Source organism: Carlito syrichta, unplaced genomic scaffold, assembly GCF_000164805.1.
Source record: "Carlito syrichta isolate Samal-C Ts95f unplaced genomic scaffold, Tarsius_syrichta-2.0.1 Scaffold153633, whole genome shotgun sequence".
In the NCBI taxonomy this organism is placed as follows: domain Eukaryota; kingdom Metazoa; phylum Chordata; class Mammalia; order Primates; family Tarsiidae; genus Carlito; species Carlito syrichta.
In genome coordinates this window covers 220,521-230,270 of record NW_007097729.1, presented here as the reverse complement: position 1 = coordinate 230,270, position 9,750 = coordinate 220,521, and positions in this window count along the sequence as shown.

Sequence of the window (9,750 nt, the reverse complement as noted above, 5' to 3'; positions counted from 1 at the left end):
TTCTGAGTAGCTGAGACTACAAGCACGTTACCACCCCCAGTTAACTTTATTTTTTGTAGAGATGAAGTCTTGCTATGTTGCCTAGGCTGGTCTCTAACTCCTGGGCTCAAGTTATCCTCCTGCCTCGGCCTTCCAAAGTGCTGGGCTTACAAGTGTGAGCCACCATGTCTGGCTCCTGTGGAATCTTTAAGTCTAAAAGCTTGAGGAGAATTCTCTTCCTAATCCAGAATCCCCTCTATAAAGCTCCTGAGTGTTGTGATAAAGTCTGCATAGACACTCAGTGTTTATAAGTTTCTTAATAGAATATGTAGGGCAGATTGCATTTTAGTTTGAAGAAAATGAGGTGCAAGCTCTCTATATCAGTTATGATTAGGTTGACTGTGAATCACAGAGATCTGAAGTAAGAGCAGTTTTTAAAAGACAGACATTTGCTGGGTGCAGTGACTCATGACTGTAATCCCAGCACTTTGGGTGGCAGAGGCAAGAGGATTGTCTGAGCCCAAGGGTTCGAGACCCACCTGGGCAACTTAGCATGACTTCATCTCTACAATAGATTAAAAAATTAGCCGGGCATGGTGGCACATGCCTGTGGGTCCAGCTACTTGGAAGGCTGAGGTGGAAGGACTGCCGGAGCCCAGCAGGTCGAGGCTGCGGTGGCTGTAAGACCACCACTGCATTCGAGTCTAGGCATCAGAGTGAGACTCCGACTCCACAAAGTCCTGAGAGACCCAGGTTCCTTCCAGTCCTGGGCTTCCTCGTCTTTGAGATGCAGTCCTTTTCCTCAGGCTCCCAAATGGTCCTAGAGCTCCAGCTATTATATCTGCATTCCAGGTAGGAGGATAGAAGACGAGCAAAGGAGAAAGGAGCAAAGTGCACATTGTGGTTGTCACTTAAAAAACATTCCCATATGCTGCCAGAAGATATTCCAACACATATTTGTCGGTCACGATTTAGTCACAGGCTTTGTTTAATACTGAGTTGCAAGGGACGAAGAAGTATTTTTATTCTGGGGTGCTAGAGTCCTGCTAAAAATTGGAACTCTATTGATATAGAAGAGAGGAAGATTCTCTCTTCCTCTGCAAACCTCTTAGCCAACTCGTGGTTATTTGAGAATTTTAAAAGTCACTTAAAGCAGAGAGTCACAAAAAAGACACACATTAATGACATTTACCCTAAATGTTCCTCTTAACTTCTAACACATCAAAATATGTCCAGTCATCACTTTCTCTGAGTGTGAGGCTGCTGTTTGGAGTCTTGCATTCTCTAAGTGGACATCACTTCAGCTTCTTTAAAGAGAAGCAGAAACTCAAAGAAATTTATTCACTCTAAGGCCATAATCCTGCAGATTTCTATAATCCCCCAAATCTACAGTTGTCTCATCCTTATCTGATTCTATGGCATCTTTGTAATGATCTGTGGGTGGGGTTTTTGTTTGCTTGTTTTGTCTCACTCTGTTGCCCAGACTGGGGTGCAGTGGCACACTCACGGCCACTGCAGCCTCAACCAGCCGGGCTCAGGCGATCCTTCCTCCTCAGCCTTCCAGGTAGCTGGAACTACAGGCGCATGTTACCACACCTGGCTTATTTTTTGATTTATTGAACAGACGAGGTCTCACCACATTGCCCAGGCTAGTCTCGAACCCCTGAGCTCAGGCAATTCTCTCACTTCAGCCTCCCAAAGTGCTGGGATTACAGGCTTGAGTCACCGTGCCCAGCCTTTGTCTTTCTCAAACATTTAATTTCGCCTCCATATAAACCGATCTCCCCTTCATACTCACATCTTTGCCATGTAAGTGATATTTCTAGGGTGGATGTTGAAATGGAACATTTCCATTGTCTCAACTTTGGTGAGGCCTAAAAACTGAGGACAAGGTCTATGAAGCACCCACAGTTCTAAAGAGAGGACCTGGAATATCCTTGCAGGATTCGCTAAGGGTTACGGCCCAGAACTTCCATTGGCAACTTCCAGGCCACACAAGAGAAAGGGAGAGAGACCGAAGAAGATTGGTAACAGGAATTTTTCTGCAGTTGGAGTCAGGAAAGAAAGATAATGATGCGAGCCCCTGGAGTGGAAGGTCACCACGACTAGAAGCTGATCTGCGCGCAGAAAGGCTTAAGCTGCAGAAAGAAGAGGAAAGTACAGTGAGAACTTCACTGTGTTTCCGCCCTCGTCAGGCAAGGATACGTTTCCCATGGGCCAGACTGGACATGCTGAAGGCAACTGGACTTGATCATCCCGAAAGAACCTCCCGTCCCAGAGGTCGGCCTTCCAGGGCAATGCACGCCTCAGAAGTGAGGAGATGGAGAGTCATAAACGCCACCAGATGGGGTGCTCCTGCACCCAGGAGTGATGAGAGGGTGGTGATGGCAGACAGGTCCTGCAGGGCCCACAAAATGCCCCATAAGAGAAAGAACCGGCTTCAGGGCCTCTGCCCCTCAGGGGCACTGGTGCCACATTGCAGAGTCATGGGTCACACATGCTCCTACCCTGCCCACGTTCAACCCTGTGTATCCAGACACAGCCCAGTGCATGGGGCAAGAAGCAGGAAGGGTGAGGGGAAGGGATAACCGGTCACTGTGTCCCCGACGACGGGGTTCTGAGCCTGAGTCAGGCCCGTCTGAAGGAGGAGGCGAGGCTTTGCTATTAAACTGGACTGTACTTTTTAACATGTGAAAGTAAGTGGAAATGTTAGGAGATCTGCTGAGGAGATCACCCCGTGGCAGGAAGGAAAATTCAACACAACAAGTTGAAGAAAGAACTTTTTTTTTTTGACAAAGCAGGATTTATTGAGAGGACAGAAAATCTCCCACAGTGGGAGGGGACCCAAGAGGGTTGCCCAAAGTTTTTTTTTTTCCAAGCCTGCATACCTTTTACTTCCTACTCAATATATTGGGCACATACTTAATTAAACCACATAATGGTTTTTTTTTGTTTTGTTTTTGAGTTGGAGTTTCACTCCGTTGCCCAGACTGGAGTGCAGTGGCCACTCCCGGCCACCGCAGCCTCGACCCGCTGGGCTCCGGCGATCCTTCCGCCTCAGCCTTCCAAGTAGCCGGAATTACAGGCGTGCGCTACCATGCCCGGCTGCTTTTCTGATTTATTGTCGAGATGAGGTCTCGCTGCCCAGGCGGGTCTCGAACCCGCGGGCTCAGGCAATCTACTCACCTCAGCCTCCCAAAGGTGCGGGATTACAGGCTGAGCCACCGAGCCCGGCTCGACATAATGTTAATACGTAGTGCAAGAGGTACAAACAGGTTTGGAAATAGGCATAACTGATTCTTGGTAAGTGTACAATTAAACTAGTGGGAGTGAACAACTCATATGTTGCAGAGAGAGGCAAAGACATTTCACCAACATGGGTTACAGAGAGAAGAGATAGCATCTAGTAAGTGTCTTAGTTGGAGGCCTGGGAATTTTACCATTTCCTCTTTTGCACACCTACCTTTGTAAGAGCGAAATCTGCTTGGGGCAATCCATGGAAAGAAAGTCACGCATGAATAAATACAATGAAACACTGACACTTCAAAAAGGACGTGAGACCATTTCCATTATTAAATTTGGGTAATCCACTCACCTCAACCTCCCAAAGGCGTGGGATTACAGGCTGAGCCACCGAGTCTGGCTTAAAAAGATTTTTTTTTTAAGTTATGTATTTCAATAGTTATAACCTCCCCTTGGGTCACTCACTTCTGTGAGAATTTGATGAAAAGCTCTGGGTCCTCTCCATAGAAAAATATAGATAGGCCCATTCTTGAAAATCTTGCATACAGTTTCACAGAATCATGGAATTGTGAAGGTCATCCATGGATCCCACAAGGATTCCTGTTTTCTAGTCTACTCTCTTAGTTTACAAATGAGGACACCGAGTTCCAGGCGGGGAGATGATTTGCTTAAAGTGATGGGAGGAGACAGTGGCTCCTTGCCCTCCATATCCAGGCACCAAATCCTGCGACCCCTGCTCTAAATGGCTTCTCTCTTCTGACCCCTCCCCAACTTCCCTTTCCTTCCTCCTTCCCTTCAGCTCTGCCTGCACCTTCTCACTAGTCTCCTGTCACCCATGGCTAAGACTTCAGTCTACCCACAGAGACTTGCCAGATTCATCTCCCAAAAGCACATCTCTTACCATGCTTTTTTCCTGTTCCAAAAACTGTTTGCGATACATTTCCCAAATGAGGCCCCTGAGGCCCAGAGCAATGACATATCTAAGCCAAGCCTAGACAGCCAGTAAATTCCAGGAACCCTGGAATCCTGGAAACCCAGGCCTCTGGTTTTTAAATGTAATGCTCTTCACTCATAATTGGACCCTGAACAATGATCATAACACTATAAGAAAGGGATTGACAGTCACGGGAAACTGCCAGGGGAGAGGGGGCACACTTCATCAATAAGAGTACCTGAGCTCAAACCAGGTGAAGTGGGAACCAAAGTGAGGCCCAAACTTTGCCTGTACAATGACCCTTTGCATACCTAACCCTGAATGGTACTACACATCTTTTAAAAAAAATTCTGTATGAAATAAATTTGAGCCTCTTGAAGAATAGACCTTAGGTAGCAATTCGATGAAAATGCAATTTCCTGGGACCCTTTCCAAATGACTCTGTCAGAAGCTCCAGAGAATCTGTAACTAAACAAGTTCTGAAGGTAATTTTAAGAATCAATCGAGTTTGGGGATTATTTCTTGATTTGTTGAGTATCTAATACTGCATATAGTAGTAAGACTTGGTTTAGACATTATCGCTACTTTGATTTACTTATATACATCACTTCTCAAAATAAATAATCTGCATTGTGACTGCAGACCCTAAAAACCAGAAGGGAACTCCAGTGGCTAGCGTGTCTTATTTCACAACCTGGACTGTGACTGCTTGGCAATATTTATTCTTTGTCCAGTTCTACTTAGCAAGAAGATAAAGCTATAAATAATGTTTCACTACCACCTCTGCTGAATCTGTGTCTGAATCATGAGTTTTGCCACTCATTATATACTGTTCTCCATGAATCAGAGCAAACATACTTGAACCTCTTTAGGACGAGGTTTTTGTATGCTAGATTCATCTTTCCCTGTCCCAATGTTCAGACCCTTCAAATGGACGGAAGACTTAGAGCGTCCGTGCCCATCCTACACAGACATTCACAGACCTGAAAAGTTTAAGGCTTTAGAGGAAGCTCAAGCATTCAGAAAGACCAAGGTAAGAAAAGTGGTTGCAAACTAGAGAAAGTGTGGGTTAAAAGAGATAGATGTGCATGGATGGCCTGAGCTCTCTAGTTAAGAAAAGTGTCCCCAGACATGTCTGGCACTTCACAGGTTTTCAGTGCAGACTGACTGATCCCAGCTGAACTAAACAACTAGTTTCTCCAGATAAACTCTCCAAATCTCCTGGGCACCATGAAGGTCCTGGCAACTTCCTCTCTCTAGGCCAGACCTGCTGCCCTCACTCCTAGAAGACTAAACTCTTTAGGAAATAAGGGTAAGGAACTGGAGGAACCCCATCTGTCAACAGATGGTTTGGCTAAAATCAATTCAATAATTGACCTCAAGTGGCATGAGGGAATTTTGGGAGTGATGAAAATGTTCTGTATCTCGATACAGTCACACAACTATATTCACTTGTCAAAATGTGCTGAACTATGAACTTAAAAAGTGTGTATTTTTTGTGAATATAAATTATGCTTCAATAAAACTGACTTAAAATAATACATGAATTAAAAACAACTTGATCAAGCTTCAATTTCTCAACCAATTCATCTTTGACAAAGCCTCCAACAGCAACCACTGGGGAGAGGAAAACATATTCAGAAAATGGTGCTGGGAAAACCGGCTCATCACATGCCGAAGATTGAAACAGGACCCCTACCTGTCATCATACACAAAAATTAACTCTAACTGGATCAAAGACCTAAATGTAAAACCTCAAACTATCAGAATCTTAGAAAATGCAGGAGACACCCTTATGGAAATTGGAACTGGCAACTAATTCCTATTCAGAACCCTAAATGCCCATACCTTAAGAAATAAGATAGACAAGTGGGACCTTATCAAACTAACGAGTTTCTGCGAAGCAAAAGAAACCATCAAGAGAGCAGGGAGACAGCTCACAGAATGGGAAAAAATATTTGCCAACTGTATATCTGACAAAGGCCTAACATCTAGGATTTACAAGGAACTCTGTTGGGAGCCAGCCTTGGAGGCCCGCCTGATTGACAAAGTCCAGGTGCGCTGAGGACCCCTGGACGCAAAGCGAGTCTGGGCAGCTGAGGCCCTTCTGTCTTCCGTCTCTGCTGTTGGTACGGCTGAAGAAATTCTGTGCAGTCGTGGAAGAAGAAGATGGCATGTTTATGCGAAGAATCACAGCCAACCTGAGAAAGTCATGGTTCATTTTCCCATTTCCCACTATGCCGCTTGACCTTTTCTAACATCTGCAAGGGTTAAACTGAAGCACATCAAGAATGCTTTCTTTCACTTGGTTATAAGCTACTAGATATTGCTTAAGTGATAAATGATCTAAGTATATTCACTCCTTATTTGATTTAGAATTATGTAGTTTAGTGTTTAGACATAAGGTTTTTTAGAAGCACAAGTTTATAGTAAGTTCATTATGAATTCATTATAAGTTCTAACACTTATCTAGGAGTTATGTAGGTGATTTATAACACTATTTTCACTGACTTAGGGTAAAGATTAATCGTTAAGGTTTTTACTTAATTTAATAGTTAAAACTCTAGGTTAACATTTATAGAGTGGGTTTTCACTGAACTCATAATATACTAATCAGACATTTTTATGATAACTTAGCTAAAGACAGAAAGCAACCTTGGGGGCCTGGGAAACATTACTAAAAGCTTCTTTTGAGTTCTCTTTAGAAATAAACACTGCAGGATAAGAGAAAAGTAACGGAGACACCTGGACAAGAAAGGCGATTACAAAGCTCTGAAGGTCATAGAAGCCCCAGAAGGAAAACTACTGCTACATGAAGAACTTTGCACTTGGAAACTTTCTGGAGACAGTTCAAGAACTGTAATTCGGGACTTTGGACTAAAACTATCATCTTTGGCCTTATGAATAAGACTCATTGTCTGAATGTTTACAGGGTTCTTGGCTTGTTTGTTGCTAAGACCACTAGATGGTGGTAACTTTTAGAGGATATGTACGTGAAGGAATTTTCTTTGTCTTGCCCCTTTACAAATGGTATAAAAGCTTTCCCTTAGCTAACATTAAACGTCATCTGTTCAGGAAGCAGGTGTCCGAGGATAATGTTTTCGTCCTTCGCCTATCCGTCTCTCCTTCAGGAAATCTCACGACCCTTGTGGGGCTGGACCCCCGCAGAACTCAAATGAACTGAAAGGAAAAAAAAAAAAAACAGCCCCATTAAAAAGTGGGCAAAAGACATGAATAGACATTTCTCAAAAGAAGATATACAGGCAGTCAACAACACATGAAAAAGTGCTCAGCCTCACTCATCGTCAGAGAAATGCAAATCAAAACCACATTGAGATACCACCTAATCCCAGTAAGAATGGCCATCATTAATAAAACAACAACAGATGATGGTGAGGATGCAGAGAAAAAGGAACGCTTCTACACTGCTGATGGGAACACAAACTAGTGCAACCTCTTTGGAAGACAGTGTGGCGATTTCTGAAAGAACTAGACATTGACCTTCCATATGACCCAGCAATTCCTGTATTGGGAATATACTGGAAGGAACTCAAATCATTCTACAAAAAAGATACCTGCACACATAAGTTTGTTGCAGTTCTATTCACAATAGCAAAAATATGGAACCAACCATGTTGCCCATCGAAGCTGGACTGGATAAAAATAAAATGTAGTACATATTCATAATGGAATATTATGCAGCCATAAAGAAGAACAAACATATGGACTTTGCAGCAAGTTGAATGGGTTTAGAGTCAATCACACTCAGTGATCTATCTCAGAAACAAACAACAGAGTACCATATGTTCTCACTCATAAGCGGAGCTTGAAGAATTATAATACTATAAGAAAGTGTGTGGCAGTAATGGGAAACTGTTGGAGGTGTGGGGTGAGATTGGCAGTTGAGGGAAACTGCTAGGGGAGGAAGGGTTACCTGCATAATCAACGTTTGTATACCTAACCCTGAATTGCACCCCATATCTTTATAATAAAAAATAAAAATAAAAACTTGATCAAATGCTGACAAAACTTAAAATACTTAGAAGGGATATAAAGAATCTTAAGTAAAAATTAATAAAAAAGATCGCATATTCTTGTGAGCCATATGTAGCAATTTTGACTTTTGTTTTTGAGTTGGAGTCTCATACCGTCGCCCAGACTGGAGTGCAGTGGCACAGCCACTCCAGCGTCGACCTGCTGGGCTCTGGTGATCCTCCCACCTCAGTCTTCCAAGTAGCCAGAACTACAGGTGCACACTAACATGCCTGGATAATTTTTTGAATTGTTGCAGAGCCGAGGTCTCGACAAGTTGCCCAGGCTGGTCTTGAACCCGTGGGTTCAGGTAATCCACTCACCTTGGTCTCCCAAAGTGCTGGAATTACAGGTTGAACCACCGAGCCCAGCCAACTTTGACGTATTTTTAATGATTAATATAAATAGCAGAAACACATGCTAATCTAGAAATTTGTTATTATTTATACCTGTTTGTTTTCTTTCTTGTTTATCATCTCTCTTGTCCACTAAATTTTCAGCTCCATTAGACAGCAGTCATGTTCATTTTTCACTAAAATATCTTCTGTTACTTGCTATGTTTATACACTACTCAAAGCATAGTCAGAGTTCAATAAATATTGAATAGAACCCCCAAAAGGCAGCTTTTATAGATAAAATTTAAATATTATTGATTTCATATGATCCAGTCTAATATTTTTTGAATGAATGAACATTCTCAGCTAAAACTTTAAAATACTTAGTGGAGCACAAAAAACATCCATAAAGTGTCAATTTGTAAAGAAGTCATAGAAAAACTCTCCTCTCAATGTACTTGTATTTTGGTCCACTACCAATATCATAAGTCCTGCCTTTGAACATTTCTGACTTATTTCACCCAGAATCTTCCTAGAATGAACAAGATCCTCAAAAATTCCTTTTTTGTTTTATCACTACACTCGTGTCTCATATTATAGGAGTTGTAGAAGTTTATCCCGACACAAATTTCACTGTCTTTAACAGCAATTTAAGTCCATTTTCTCTCATTCTATCATGCCTACAAATTGGAGAGCTAGCCACCATTTTACACTTTCTATTGAATTTAGCAAAGAAAGTATTTAACACCTACCATAAACCTGGACTGTGGTAGGGGCTGTCAGATATATGTGGATGAATAAGGCACAATATCTACTCTCCAGGAGCTCACAGTCCAGTGATAGAGGAAATATCAAACATAAATTTATCTTTCCAGGCAGAAGGGAGGCTATCAATTTCATAAATGAGGCATAAAACATTACAGGATATCCTTACAGAAGACAGAGTCTGATATATGGAATCCACATATACTAAAGATTGTCGGTGCATGCGTGTGCATGCCTTGAGAAAAGATAAAGATGGATGCCTTTATAATGTATTATTATAATTTATTATTATTATAGCTTATAATCAGAGTAGATATTCCCAAGAAAGGCACTACAAAATCCAAAAGCAGTAAGTAAAAAAGATTAACAAAAAAACCCATAAAAATTTGAAACATCTTTATAATGAAAGATATTATAACAAAATTAAAAGACAAGTGGCAACTTTTTGGCCCAGCAATTTTA